This window comes from Chironomus tepperi, unplaced genomic scaffold, assembly GCF_022539635.2.
Source record: "Chironomus tepperi strain 1889 unplaced genomic scaffold, CSIRO-AGI_Ctep_v1 contig_196, whole genome shotgun sequence".
Lineage (NCBI taxonomy): Eukaryota > Metazoa > Arthropoda > Insecta > Diptera > Chironomidae > Chironomus > Chironomus tepperi.
This window is the reverse complement of record NW_027226318.1, coordinates 41,041-53,341: the sequence shown is the minus strand read 5'-3', so window position 1 is coordinate 53,341 and position 12,301 is coordinate 41,041.

The window sequence follows — 12,301 nt, the reverse complement described above, 5'->3', positions numbered from 1 at the left end:
ACTGCTTAATGTACAAGATCATGATGAATTAGAATTGTTAGCAACGTTGGATTAAGGAATGGGTCCGGAACATGAAATGTAATGTAAAGCAAAGGAACAAGAGCAACGAATTAGAATGGACCTGACCAATCAAATGGAACAAGACTAACCTCATTGGATTCGATGATCGATGATCGTAGTGCTATTTTGTTATAAGCAAACCCAACATAACCTCACTAAATTAGAATTCAAACATCAAGTTCTAATCACATTCCTTCAATATCTCAATCAGACAAGCTTCCAACAGTAGCACATTTCTATTGATAAAAATGCATCAAAAAATATTATTTTTAACGTGTCAAACAAATAGTCGACAATGATTTATCGTGATGAATCTCTCTAAGGTAATGCATTAAAAAAATTTGTTTCCCTCTTCAAAGAGTATGGTGAAGAAAAACTCCTTACCAAAACATATTTAAAAGTATACGGAAAATTTCCTCAGAGACTTTTGAGTGAGCAAGGAAAGGAAATGGCTTTTCTTACATTTTTTTCTACTTCTCCTTGTTCAAGGATATGAAAGGAATTTTTTTTCTTATGAAACGTGTCAAAATGAAATTGTCGCATGAAAAGATGAAGGAAGAAGGAAAGGAAAATCATAATTGTACGCTTTCATGCCTATGCGATGAGACGGAAATGATGCTAAAACGCTTTTTTTCTGTTGTTGCGTCGCAAAACATTCTTTCTCAATTTTTGTCCACTTTAATTTTCCGCTCAAATTGCCAAAAAAAATTGATGCTTTACATAAACTGGATCATGTCGGGTTGACGTAAATTTGATATTTTGTTTTTTTTTATTCATCCTCTCATTCCAATTTGCTGTGTTAATATCAGAATTCGTGTTAAATAAAAATTTTGTCTTTTTGATCGATGGACCACACAGATTGAAATTAAGAATGATGAAGAAAGGTTCATTAAAAGAAATCCTATAAACTGTTAATTCGTTTAATTTTTAACTCTTTTTTTTTCATTCTTTACTTTTTGGCGCTGTTGATGCATGAACTCAACCTTCGGATGATGATGATGAAGAAGTATTAAGATTTGTATCAATAAATGCGGTAAATTTATAATATTAAAATTTCTATATGGAAAAAAATCTTATTATATTAATGGGGTTCTTGGTTTTATTTCATAGCGCATTATTAAATTTTTTCAATCTTAAATTGTTTGATTTCTTGATCCCAATTCTCTTCTCTGATGAGTGCCTGTCGGAGCCTTTACACTTTTCATTTACCGCAAGGTTGAAACAAGAAATTGTTGTTTAAAACCAACAAATCTTATAAAAGATTTCACATGCATATATAAAATACTTTTCTTCTGTCTTTGAATATATCAATTTTGACGGCATCAGTAACAGCATCTGAAGAAATTGAATAAATTGACTTTTTTGCTTTCAGCTCATTTAGTTCTGATTGATGAGTATTGAGTGTCTTCACTTTGTTCTCTGTGTTTTGTCTTATTTGTGCCTGATTCGTTCATTTTTAATGCTGGAATACTAGAAATTAAGATTTATTTTGTTCATTATGTATTTTTTATTAATTTACATGAACTTAGACTTCAGTAACCACTTTATTCGATGACAGAATGTTTTACAAACCTATTATTACCTTTTCCGATGCATCTACATCAGCTGATGTTATTAAAATGACTTAAATCTGTTAATTTTCCAATGTTTAATGTGATTTTTCAAAAGATGCGAAAGCAAATTCATAGAAATAAAGATGCAAAAATTCAAATTTCAAAAAGTCGTTACAAATAAAATTCAAATTTCAGACCACAACTGCGTTACTGTTTATCAGTCGAACATGCGCCAAAATCTCACACAAATGACTTACTTCGATAAATTTTCTTAGTCTTTCCCATTAAGAAAAAGAAATTGAATTTCTTCTGCGATCAGGCGCCACTTTTTGCATACAGCACACAACATTGAGGCGAACAAAACAAATTATTTGATTTATTCGACTCAATCGTGCAAATTGAGGGCATAAAAGAATTTGTGGTTTATACAAATGATATACAATTTTCATATTTTACTGTAATTGGAGTTAAGATTGCTTTTTAGCTACTTATAAGTATCGACAATTGAAAATCTACTTTATTTCATGAATTTTAAATGTCAACTAACATTAATACTTAATCCGTCAAGTTATGGCTTGTGTTGTGTCTAAGACAGTTTACAATCTAATTAAACGGGACAAAGGGAGGTTAAACTCAACCGCAATTACTTTGCTAATGATGCCTTTTGTGTCAGCAATGGCAACGTACATTGTCGGTTACTTACGTTTATTCATTACATTAAATATACTTTGGTTAATATACACATTTAAATTAACATTAATTGCACCAATTTATGTGCTAGTTGCTAGATTTACATTCACACATTTTCATTAGCATTGCGTTAGATGGAATTGAGTTTTTGAAAAAGACAACAAGCATAGACAAGCGGATGTTAAATTAAAAGCTCCAAAAACAAATTTTAATTTTTAACCAATTCTACAATAGAGTGAAAAATTATGTAAAAAAATTAGTGGAAGTAGCTGTGCATTGGTGGATGAAGCGCATGTCTCCTTGGATAGGCTTGCAATCAATGATTCATTGGAAATTTGAATTTTAAAAATTTAACGGTTTTCAAAAATTTGAATATCTTTTGATAATTTTTTTTGAAATTTTCCTTCATTTCAGAGAATTTAAAATCTTTTAATTGCGTATTCGCAATCTGTTCATCACATCATACCAGTCAGCAACCCAAACAGCTCATCAAACCCAACTTCATGTTCAAAAATCACAGTTTAACATAATTTTGTATAAATGTTAAAAGGCAACGGAATTAGCTATTGTTAATTTTTCATTAAATGAGCAATAATTACTATTTACCAGCAGAGCAGCAGCAGCACTAGCTTTTCAACTCTTTTTTTGATGTATTCAAGTGAATTTATTTTTTCAAATAAATATTTTTCTTCATAGCTTAAAGTACCTGTAATTTCATACTTAATACACAACACAAGATTGTTCTCACGTTTAATAAATATAAAAGAAGAGGAAAACAACTTTGTTTCGTGCAACAGCTATAACTAAATAAATTTAATAGTTTCGCTCTAATTTTTCAGTAAAAAATGCAATTGAGATGATGAAAATATTTCTCACATTCCAATATAAATTGGTATCAACTATCATTTGATTATATGTGCGGATCAAAATGAGCTTAAATTAGGAGTAATTACATTAATATTGATGATTTTGAAACATTATTTGCACTCAATTCAATTTTAAGTTGCGAAAACAACGAATCAAAATTTAACGGTTTTTTCAAGTTCAAAATTCGAATTGAGTTCAGTGAAGAAAGTCTTTAGTGAAAGAAAATTTCAAAACATTGACAAAATTAGATATTTTATTAAGTTTTTAAGGAAATCAAGGCTAGATATCAAAAGTAAGGAAGTTTGCAATAAAATCATTACAAGATCAAATGCTATCAAGCTTAGATGATCAACAAAACAGCTAATTATCGATTTATGCAGGTAAAATAATTTTCTCAGTAATTTATTCAGTTTTTCCTTCAAATTTATCATGGCTGCAGTCTTAGCAATTAAAAGCTACAGATTGTAGTCATTGAATCGCGAAAATTTTAAACATTTTTCTATGCATAATTGTTAACAAAACTTATAAATTAACATCCAAGCACGTAAATTTAATAAACTACAATTACGGCTATTTCTCGATGATGATTAACAGTTCCACATGGAATGCATAGTAAATAGCATGATACAAGTGTGTAGATGACTTAGAAATGATAAATAACGAATCAATTTTCTTCATGATACAATTACTCCTTACTTTAAATATCTTTCACATGAGTATACAATTTTATTCAATTACAATTTATCATTTTTTAAGAGTAAAAAGAATGCATTTAAATGATCATGCAGAAAATTTCACTCGAGGCTAGATGAAATTGAACATTAATATATTGTTACTTACGCTTTCGCCTGGAGTCATTGGATTGTAATCATAATGAAATTGGTTAGGAAAATTATGCAGTTTATGTATAGCGCGTTTTACAGGTATAATTAGGGTTGAGAGATTGATTACTTTGTATCATTCAGGTTCAGATGAGTTCAAATATGTTGTTTGTTATATCCTGAATCCAGGTTAGGTTAAGTTTAGTGGAAAAAGGCTTTAATTCTTCAATTTTTAAAGGATTTTAAGTTCTAGGCCTACATTGTAAGGCTTTTTAAATCAGTAAACGGTAAAATGCTGTTGTTTTAGTTTCCTAGTGACTGCCAAAGAGACAACGCATGGTTTTGAGGTTGGATCTTGTTATACTGACTCTTTGGCATCAGTAGGCAAAACTTTTAATTGCGTACCGATCAAGTACACCAAGTATCTCTCATTGATGCTCCAACAAGAAGCAAAAAGTCCTTAATTTCCAAACTTAATATCCAGCACAACTCAAATAACCTAAAAATATTCATTCAACATCCACAATCATAGCAAAATATGCGCTAAATTGAGTACAAGAGTTTTATTTATAAGGATCAAAAGGTTCAAAACAGCATAATGCATAACTCTATAATTTCATCATGATCGAGTCGGAAATATTTTTAATGGAGAAAATTTATCGTTTGCAGAATGACTTGAAAAATCATAAATAATTGAAAATTCGTGATTTATTTGGTGAACACGATTTTTCCTTAAAGCACTGAAAAATACTTTATTTTTATTAAATGCGAGAAACAACAAAAAAAAAAGGCAAGCAACATCGATTGGAGGCATTTGAGGGCATAAATGCAGCGAATAAATCGATAAAATTGCTTGGGTTGCAATAAAAACTAAAATGAAATGTTTTCTGCAATTTGAAAAGCCATTTCTGTTGTTATATAAGAAGGAATTGTAATTTACTATAATTACACAGCACCACTCATCATCCAAAATGTCGTGAAACGAAATTTTGATTCACATTTATGAACAACAAGAAATGAGCTGAATGCATCAGGGTATTCATTTTCATTTTATAGGTATACTTTATTCGCTTATAAGGGCAGAGAAGAAGAAAATTCCAATAAATATCATCAAACTAAGGTCGGCTATTAATTCCATTTTGTTTCGTTTTTTGCCTTTTGTCTCTGCACATTCATTGATGATTTCAAATTACAGCTGTATTGGATGTGAATGACGTTTTGGGCACGGCATAATTTTGTCTCATACTCATACTCTAATGCTGCAGCATTTTGAGGGCATCAATTGCTTTGCATCTTTGGTTTACTGAATACACTTGAGATGCGAAAGTTTTGCGTCATTTTTAATTAAGTTTTGCATCTTTTCATGCTGAAGTCTTAGCTCAAAAATCAAATTTTGCATCTTTTTTTTTACAAGTTTTGCATCTCCTATAGCGATTTCTGCTTCTTATCAAACAGATTTGCATCTTTCTAACTGATTTGAATGTAAAAAATTGGTTAAAATTTTAATGCATATTAGTATATGCAACATTGTAGTAAAAATGCGTCTCAGCCCCAAAAAAGCTCCTCATAAACTTAATTTTGACAGAAGATACAAACAAAACGTTAATGCATGAAAAAAGGAAATGGGAAAAATAATTCACATAATAATAGAGTGCGCAAAAGAATCTTCGAATGATGATGACAAAGAGGCAGTAAGGAATGAATTTGATGAACGAACCCACTCGTGAAATTAATGCCAACCAATTTCATAAATTATTTCTCTTGTTTTTGCATCTAATGATAAGTTTTAAAAGGAACAACTCACGAAAAAATGATTGCACGACAACAAATTTCAGACAGTTTCATTCTTTATCCAATAATATGCATTTATGGTCCATAACAGTGATTATTAAGTGCTGCATTTAACTTGTTTTCCTTCATTCCAGCCAGAACGTGATTATTAAATTGAATGGTAGTTATTAAACTGCATCGACAATTTCTTCTTGTTCCTCATTCATACCATAATCAATGGATTGCGTTTATGCACCACCATCATATCTCATGTTCTTATTTACTTGACTTCTTCATTGGACTTTCGCATTTTCTCTTACTGCTTGCTCTTTTTATTAGCAGTGTTGTATTTTATCGATCTGGAAATGGCATAACATGATTGCAACTTCTTTTTTTTTCGTATGCCTTTCATTCAAGACATGAAAGAAAAGAAGGAACGAAACAAAATTACTAAGTTGACTTTGCAAATGGCAGTTATTTTGCGAAAGATTGCGATAAGAAATAAAAGAGTGATATTATTGCCAAGAAACTTCAAAATGGCCACAAAACCACCGAATATAATACAGTAATAATTTTCATCAACCAAACCAGTCTGTCATGTAATCTCAGATACGAAAAATGATAATTTAATTTTTTTAATTTATATTTTAATTTGAAGAAGTAAATTGGACATGCGAAGTGGACAGAAACAGCATTTTTGTTTGAAATGACTATTAAAAATTCAAAGATTAGCTTTAAATTCGTAATATTTGAATTTTCAACCATTTTTGCTTAAATTGTTTACAAAATTTATTCTTTAAAGTGAATCTTATCAAAATATTGATACAAACTGCTTTGCTCACTATTTTTCTAAGCATTGTGATAGTTACGAGAAAGTTAAGCATCAAACTCAGTTTAAAATTGATCGATAAACTTTTCATGTGGATCTCCAAATAATTTTCCCGCCAAAATTTCCTGAAATCCTCGAAAACTTCAAACTCGAAATACATTAAAGCCTAACACTCAATGATAAAAAGCAGCATAACAGAGGCCAACAAATAAAAACAAAAGATCTAAAGTCGATTGAAAATAATTTGTCAATTTCGAATCTATTTGATTAATGATTGCGATCAAAACGTTTTATGTTCTCCTCTTTTCAGCTTTTTATTTCAACAACTTCAAATGCGCACTTCGAAATTCTTCTTTCCTTCTTAAATATTATATATATACATACATTTATGAATAAAGCTGAAAACGAGATCTCAGACAAATCATTTTATGATAAGCTACATACTCACTTCTCCTCTTAATTCGAGACTCTTATTTTGAACACAAACGCCATATCTACATTACAGAAGGCTTGTTTGTGTCAAGGTGGTGTAACTTTTTGCAGATAAAATTTCAAATTAATTTTGATTGAGTAACGGATGACTAGATTTTGAATTTTTGTCGTCAGGCTTATTTATGAATTAATTAAATTTTCAAAATTGGCCAATAATACAAAGATTTAGGTTGAAATTGTTGCGAAAATCTCTTTGCTCACTTTGATTGTTTTAATTTTGCTAATTTAATTCATAAACTAGCAAGAATTCGAAGAAAAATTCAAATCCAAAGTATCGAGGTGAGAAATTTAACCTATAAATCAAAATTTCCTCTCCTTGGATCAAAACAGATTCAACAATTGCCACCGTAGATAATCAAACATTGTGTGTGATCGTCCATTTCAAAGTTGATATCATTGAATTAATGAAAAAAAAATTATTTCAATACAAAACAACACGTTGAATAGAAGAAAGTCTCGTCGTGCCTTAGAGCAGAAAATAAAAGAACAAAAAGAGTCTCCCGACATACCTAGACACTTCTGATATTCCTTCTTTTTTCCAATTAAGCATTCAGCTATTGAAAATGACAACTTTCTGATGAATGATGTTTCAATTTACTCCATGTATGCCTTCTTATGTTCTTTTTATTTCTCTTCATTCTCTTCTCTTATCTCTGTAAAATTTTTGTATATGCTTTATTTAATAATAATAATAAAATGTTTCGAGAGGCAAAATGGAAATATCGAATATCGTGTTTATTTAAACCACAGAAATTAATCATGCAAAGTAAATTGAGTTTTTATGTCGAGTTATTTTCCAAAGTCAAACAGTGAAAATTAAATTAAATGAGAATAAGCAGGAATAATGACACTGAGATGATGGAAATGAGACCTTTTTTTGATGACGAAAAAGAAATTAATGAGTGAGATCTATTTGTATCAGGTTTAAAAGCATTTTACTCTATTAAATGGAATCGTCGTCTTTAATTAATAAATCTCTGATAGTGGATTGGAGTCTGTGGAATTGAAATGGATATTAAAAAGATCTAGTTTATTGACTTGTTTGTTTATGTTCAACTGAATTAGACAATTCAGCATTATTCAGCATATTTGATATTACTGAATGAATTCAGCATAGTTCAGTTAATTTTAATCTATATTCAACATTTTAAACAATGCTTGCTATATTCTTCATTTTTAGGTTCACTCAGTTTATTTTTGACGTTAAGCAAACTCAGACAATTTGCCACAATTCAGCATATTTAGCACTACTAAGCGTATTCAGCAGTTTTCAGCCAATTCTACGCCTTTTCTTGTATTCAATATTATTAGTACTGCTTGCTTTATTCAGTACTTTCTGCTTAACTCAGTATATTCAGCATTATTCAGACAAGTCCGCATTAATCAGCGTATTTAGCATGTTCAGCCAATGTACTATCTGATGTATTCAATAATTTCAACATTAAATATCGTATTCAGCGTATTTGAACAATTCAGCAGTTTCAGAACTTTCAGCACTATTCTTCATATTCAGCATGTTCAGCAGTATTCAGCATAATTAGTAAATCAATCAACTTCAAATTCAGCTAATTAGTAAGCGATACCAGAAAAAACAATAATAATCAAAATTAGTGTCAATTATCTGTACACAGATATTAAGAATCAATAATATAATTCCTTAATAATCCATAATCCCATTACAACCCATCCGAAAATGCAAAATGCTTTTTTTTTATATTTGATAATCCAATTAATATGCATTTACACCACATCCAATTGTTTCCGCATGATTAATTCATCATTATGACAACTAAAATGAATATCAAACAACAGTAAACAGCAACAAAAAGTCATTTGTCAGCTGGGACATTTTCCATTTTATTTCAATTCATGTCAACATTTTTTTTTGATTTTCTATTGAAATGGAAATCGATATAATTTATTTAATAACTAGCAGTTGTTGATTGAACCTAATTCAGTTGAAATATGCTTAGTATTAGGTACTTTTTTGTTTCAATCAATCAATTTTATTATTTACGGTGATATTTCATTAAAGCGCATTCTAATGAATCAAATTGTAACCGATTGTGGACGGAGAAAAGTAGACTGACTATTTATTCATTATTTTGAGAGATGGAGTGTGAAGTGTAATGAAGCAGTAAGTGTGGGGAGTCATAGACTTATAATTTATGCATGGTAATTAATCTCGCTGACAGCATTAATTAAAGTTTCACAACTAGTTTATTGATATCTAAGTATCTATTCATCCATTCATAATAATAATAATAACAAAATGGAGAGAGATGATGATGATCGCTTATTGTTGTCGCATTGAGCAGGAAATTGGTGGAATTTTGGATTTGCTTGTGTCTTCTTCTGGAGTAAAAAAGTAAGCTTTTGTGGTAGACTGTGGGAGATCATGTCAGATTGTCTATGATGTACTTCAGCTACAGAAGAAATCTATGAATTGTGACTATATTTTTCAAAAAAAAAGGATGTGTACATACAGAGACAACAGATATTATATTTTTAAATGTCTTTTTGGGATTCGAACCAATGTCATTAGCAAAAGTGGTCAGTACACTTAACTATCTAGACCATTGCTTTTTAGTTATTTCCATATTGATCAATGGATAAAATGTGATCTTAAATTAAACATCAACTCCTTCCTTACTTCCGCTTTCATAATCCTTTCTAAATTCAGAAATTATGACAGTGGGATTATGGCAGTCTTTTGTATTTCGCGGCACATTTTGGTGGTAAGTCACACATTGATCGAAGCCGCACACGATATACTGTACATGACACTTCCAAAATTTTTTAGTGTTACACCAGTGTGCCACGCTACAAAGATTGGCCATCACTGGGTTATGAAATATCTATTCAAACTTTAACGTCTTAAAAAGGCCCGTAGCTCTTACAACCTTCCTGACTTCGTTTCAACTCCAACATCCAATAAACACACTACAACTACATTCCATCCACATCTTGTACCATTCCCATCCAAAAATGAATTCGTTTAATTAACAGTTGATCGTTATTTTTCTTTAACTTTTAAAAGGTCAATATATAGATATATTTTTTAACACATATCGCTTGATTGATTATTAAGCTTCTTTATTTCACACTTAAAGATCTTCACTTTTATGATTCCCGTCCCGCGCATAGGCATTCACCAATAAAAGACTTCATTTTTCATTACAAACAATAGAGATGAATTTAAAAATGATTTTTAAAGAGTGAAAAACGGTCTTCTTCTGATTCTTATTTCTCTTTTTTTACTTTTATGTGATTATTATTCAGATTTTGCTCCTTTACGTGAGTTTGTAAAGATGAATAGTCAATGGATGATGATTGTCAGGCTTATAATTGTGAAATTTTAATGGTTTTTGTGGTTAAAGCGCACTATCTAGTGGTTAAAGTGCACTATCTGATGGTTTAAGTGGGTTTTTGTAAATTTAACGGATTTTTGAAATTCAAATTTTTAACGAACTTTTAAATTTTAAATTAATTTATTAGTTTTTTGATCAAAATAAGCTATGATTCTTGAAAATAAGGCAATAAGATTGTAAATTGAAGCTTTTGATGCTTAATATGACTGCCACTCACAAGTCAACCCAAAATGAGCATCCCAAAAGCATTCAAATCAAGAAAATCAGCTGAAAAATGAAAGAAAAAGTACATAAAGCTGAGAAGAGTATTAACAAAAATCAAGCATCGAAGTGATCCCACTTTAGAGAAGTAATCCCAAAACTTAAAATTTTGATTGATTATTGAAATAATTTTAAATGATGCGATGAGTACAGTTGAAGCATTTTGCGGTAATTTATGAATGTGCTGATGATGATCAATTTCTCAGTAACAGTATGCTGCCTTTTTTATATTATATTAATAAATAAATTGTGATATAGTCAAGAAAACAGAAGCATTGTTAAGTTCTTTGTGCATTTCTATAATAGCCGGTGCACACAAAAAAAAATCTTAATTTTCTTGCCTTTCCTTTCGTTGTGCCATTCCTCACTGCTGGACATAACCATCGCGATAGATTGAGAAGAAATAATAATTTTGATTATATCGAGTAGCAATGGCCCGAAGGAAGGCTCACAATGAATTTGATGAAAAGTCATTCAATAAATCTCAATTATTGTTGAGGGGATTTTTTCAACAAGTAGTAATTGCTAATGACCAGCCCATCGTTCATATCTCGTTTCAATACAAATATGAATATGAAGGCAGTTTCGAATTGATTGTTAAGGCGTTGAATTGAGTGAAAGAGATTAGAGATTGATGTCCATTGACGTCTATCAAATACATTTTATAAATGGGAATGAGAATCAAAGCACGCACCAAAATCAACGTCAAAAATGCCCACTTTATAGGTGCTTCAATTCAAATAGACAATACTAGACAGTGAATGTTATGATATTTTCATCAATTTCCAATTTATAAATTGCTCATATTCATCCTTTTCATTTCAAAAATGATATATTTATGAGTTATTGTACATGTTTGTTGCTGTTACTGTTCAATACCTCACTTGCCACAATTCATATATATGCTGTACAGCATGTATAAAATGATAAATTGATGTGAAAGAAAACTCAATTTTATGAGCATTTGGTTTTGAATAAAAGATGCATTTCTATTGCATGTTTTATATGTTATTTTTGCCGCTGCTGTTTCCAGGAATTATGGATTAATAATCGGGAATGCTTTTAATGTGTAACGAAATTCATTTTTTATTGAAATTGGTGTGGATTTCATCAGCTAATTGTGATGTATTGTTGTTGTTTTGTTGATGATATTAATTTTGGAGGTAATGACAATGGGTTTGATGGATTTAATGATGTGAATCCTGTGAGTATTGGGATGAACTACAACAATTTATTGAAATATGACAATTAGATGATATAATGTCACAATATGCTTTAGTTGAAATAGTTATTATTGAGTTTTTCATGATTTGAATATTACAAGATGTCAAGCACTAAGTCTAGCTTTGTGAGATACCAAAAGGGTGTTCAATGCAGTCATCATCCAATAAGACAGACGATTTTGATTTGCCATACCATAGAGTCATTTGAAATCTTATTCACGAGACTATCCCAAAGGATAAAGTCAGCAGTAGCATAATGACTCTTTGAACACAGTTTGATGTCGCTAAGGATGCTCTTTAAATGCGACATTCTGGATGAAGTCAATTATCACCAAGTTACAAAGGATTTAAACATGTTAACACC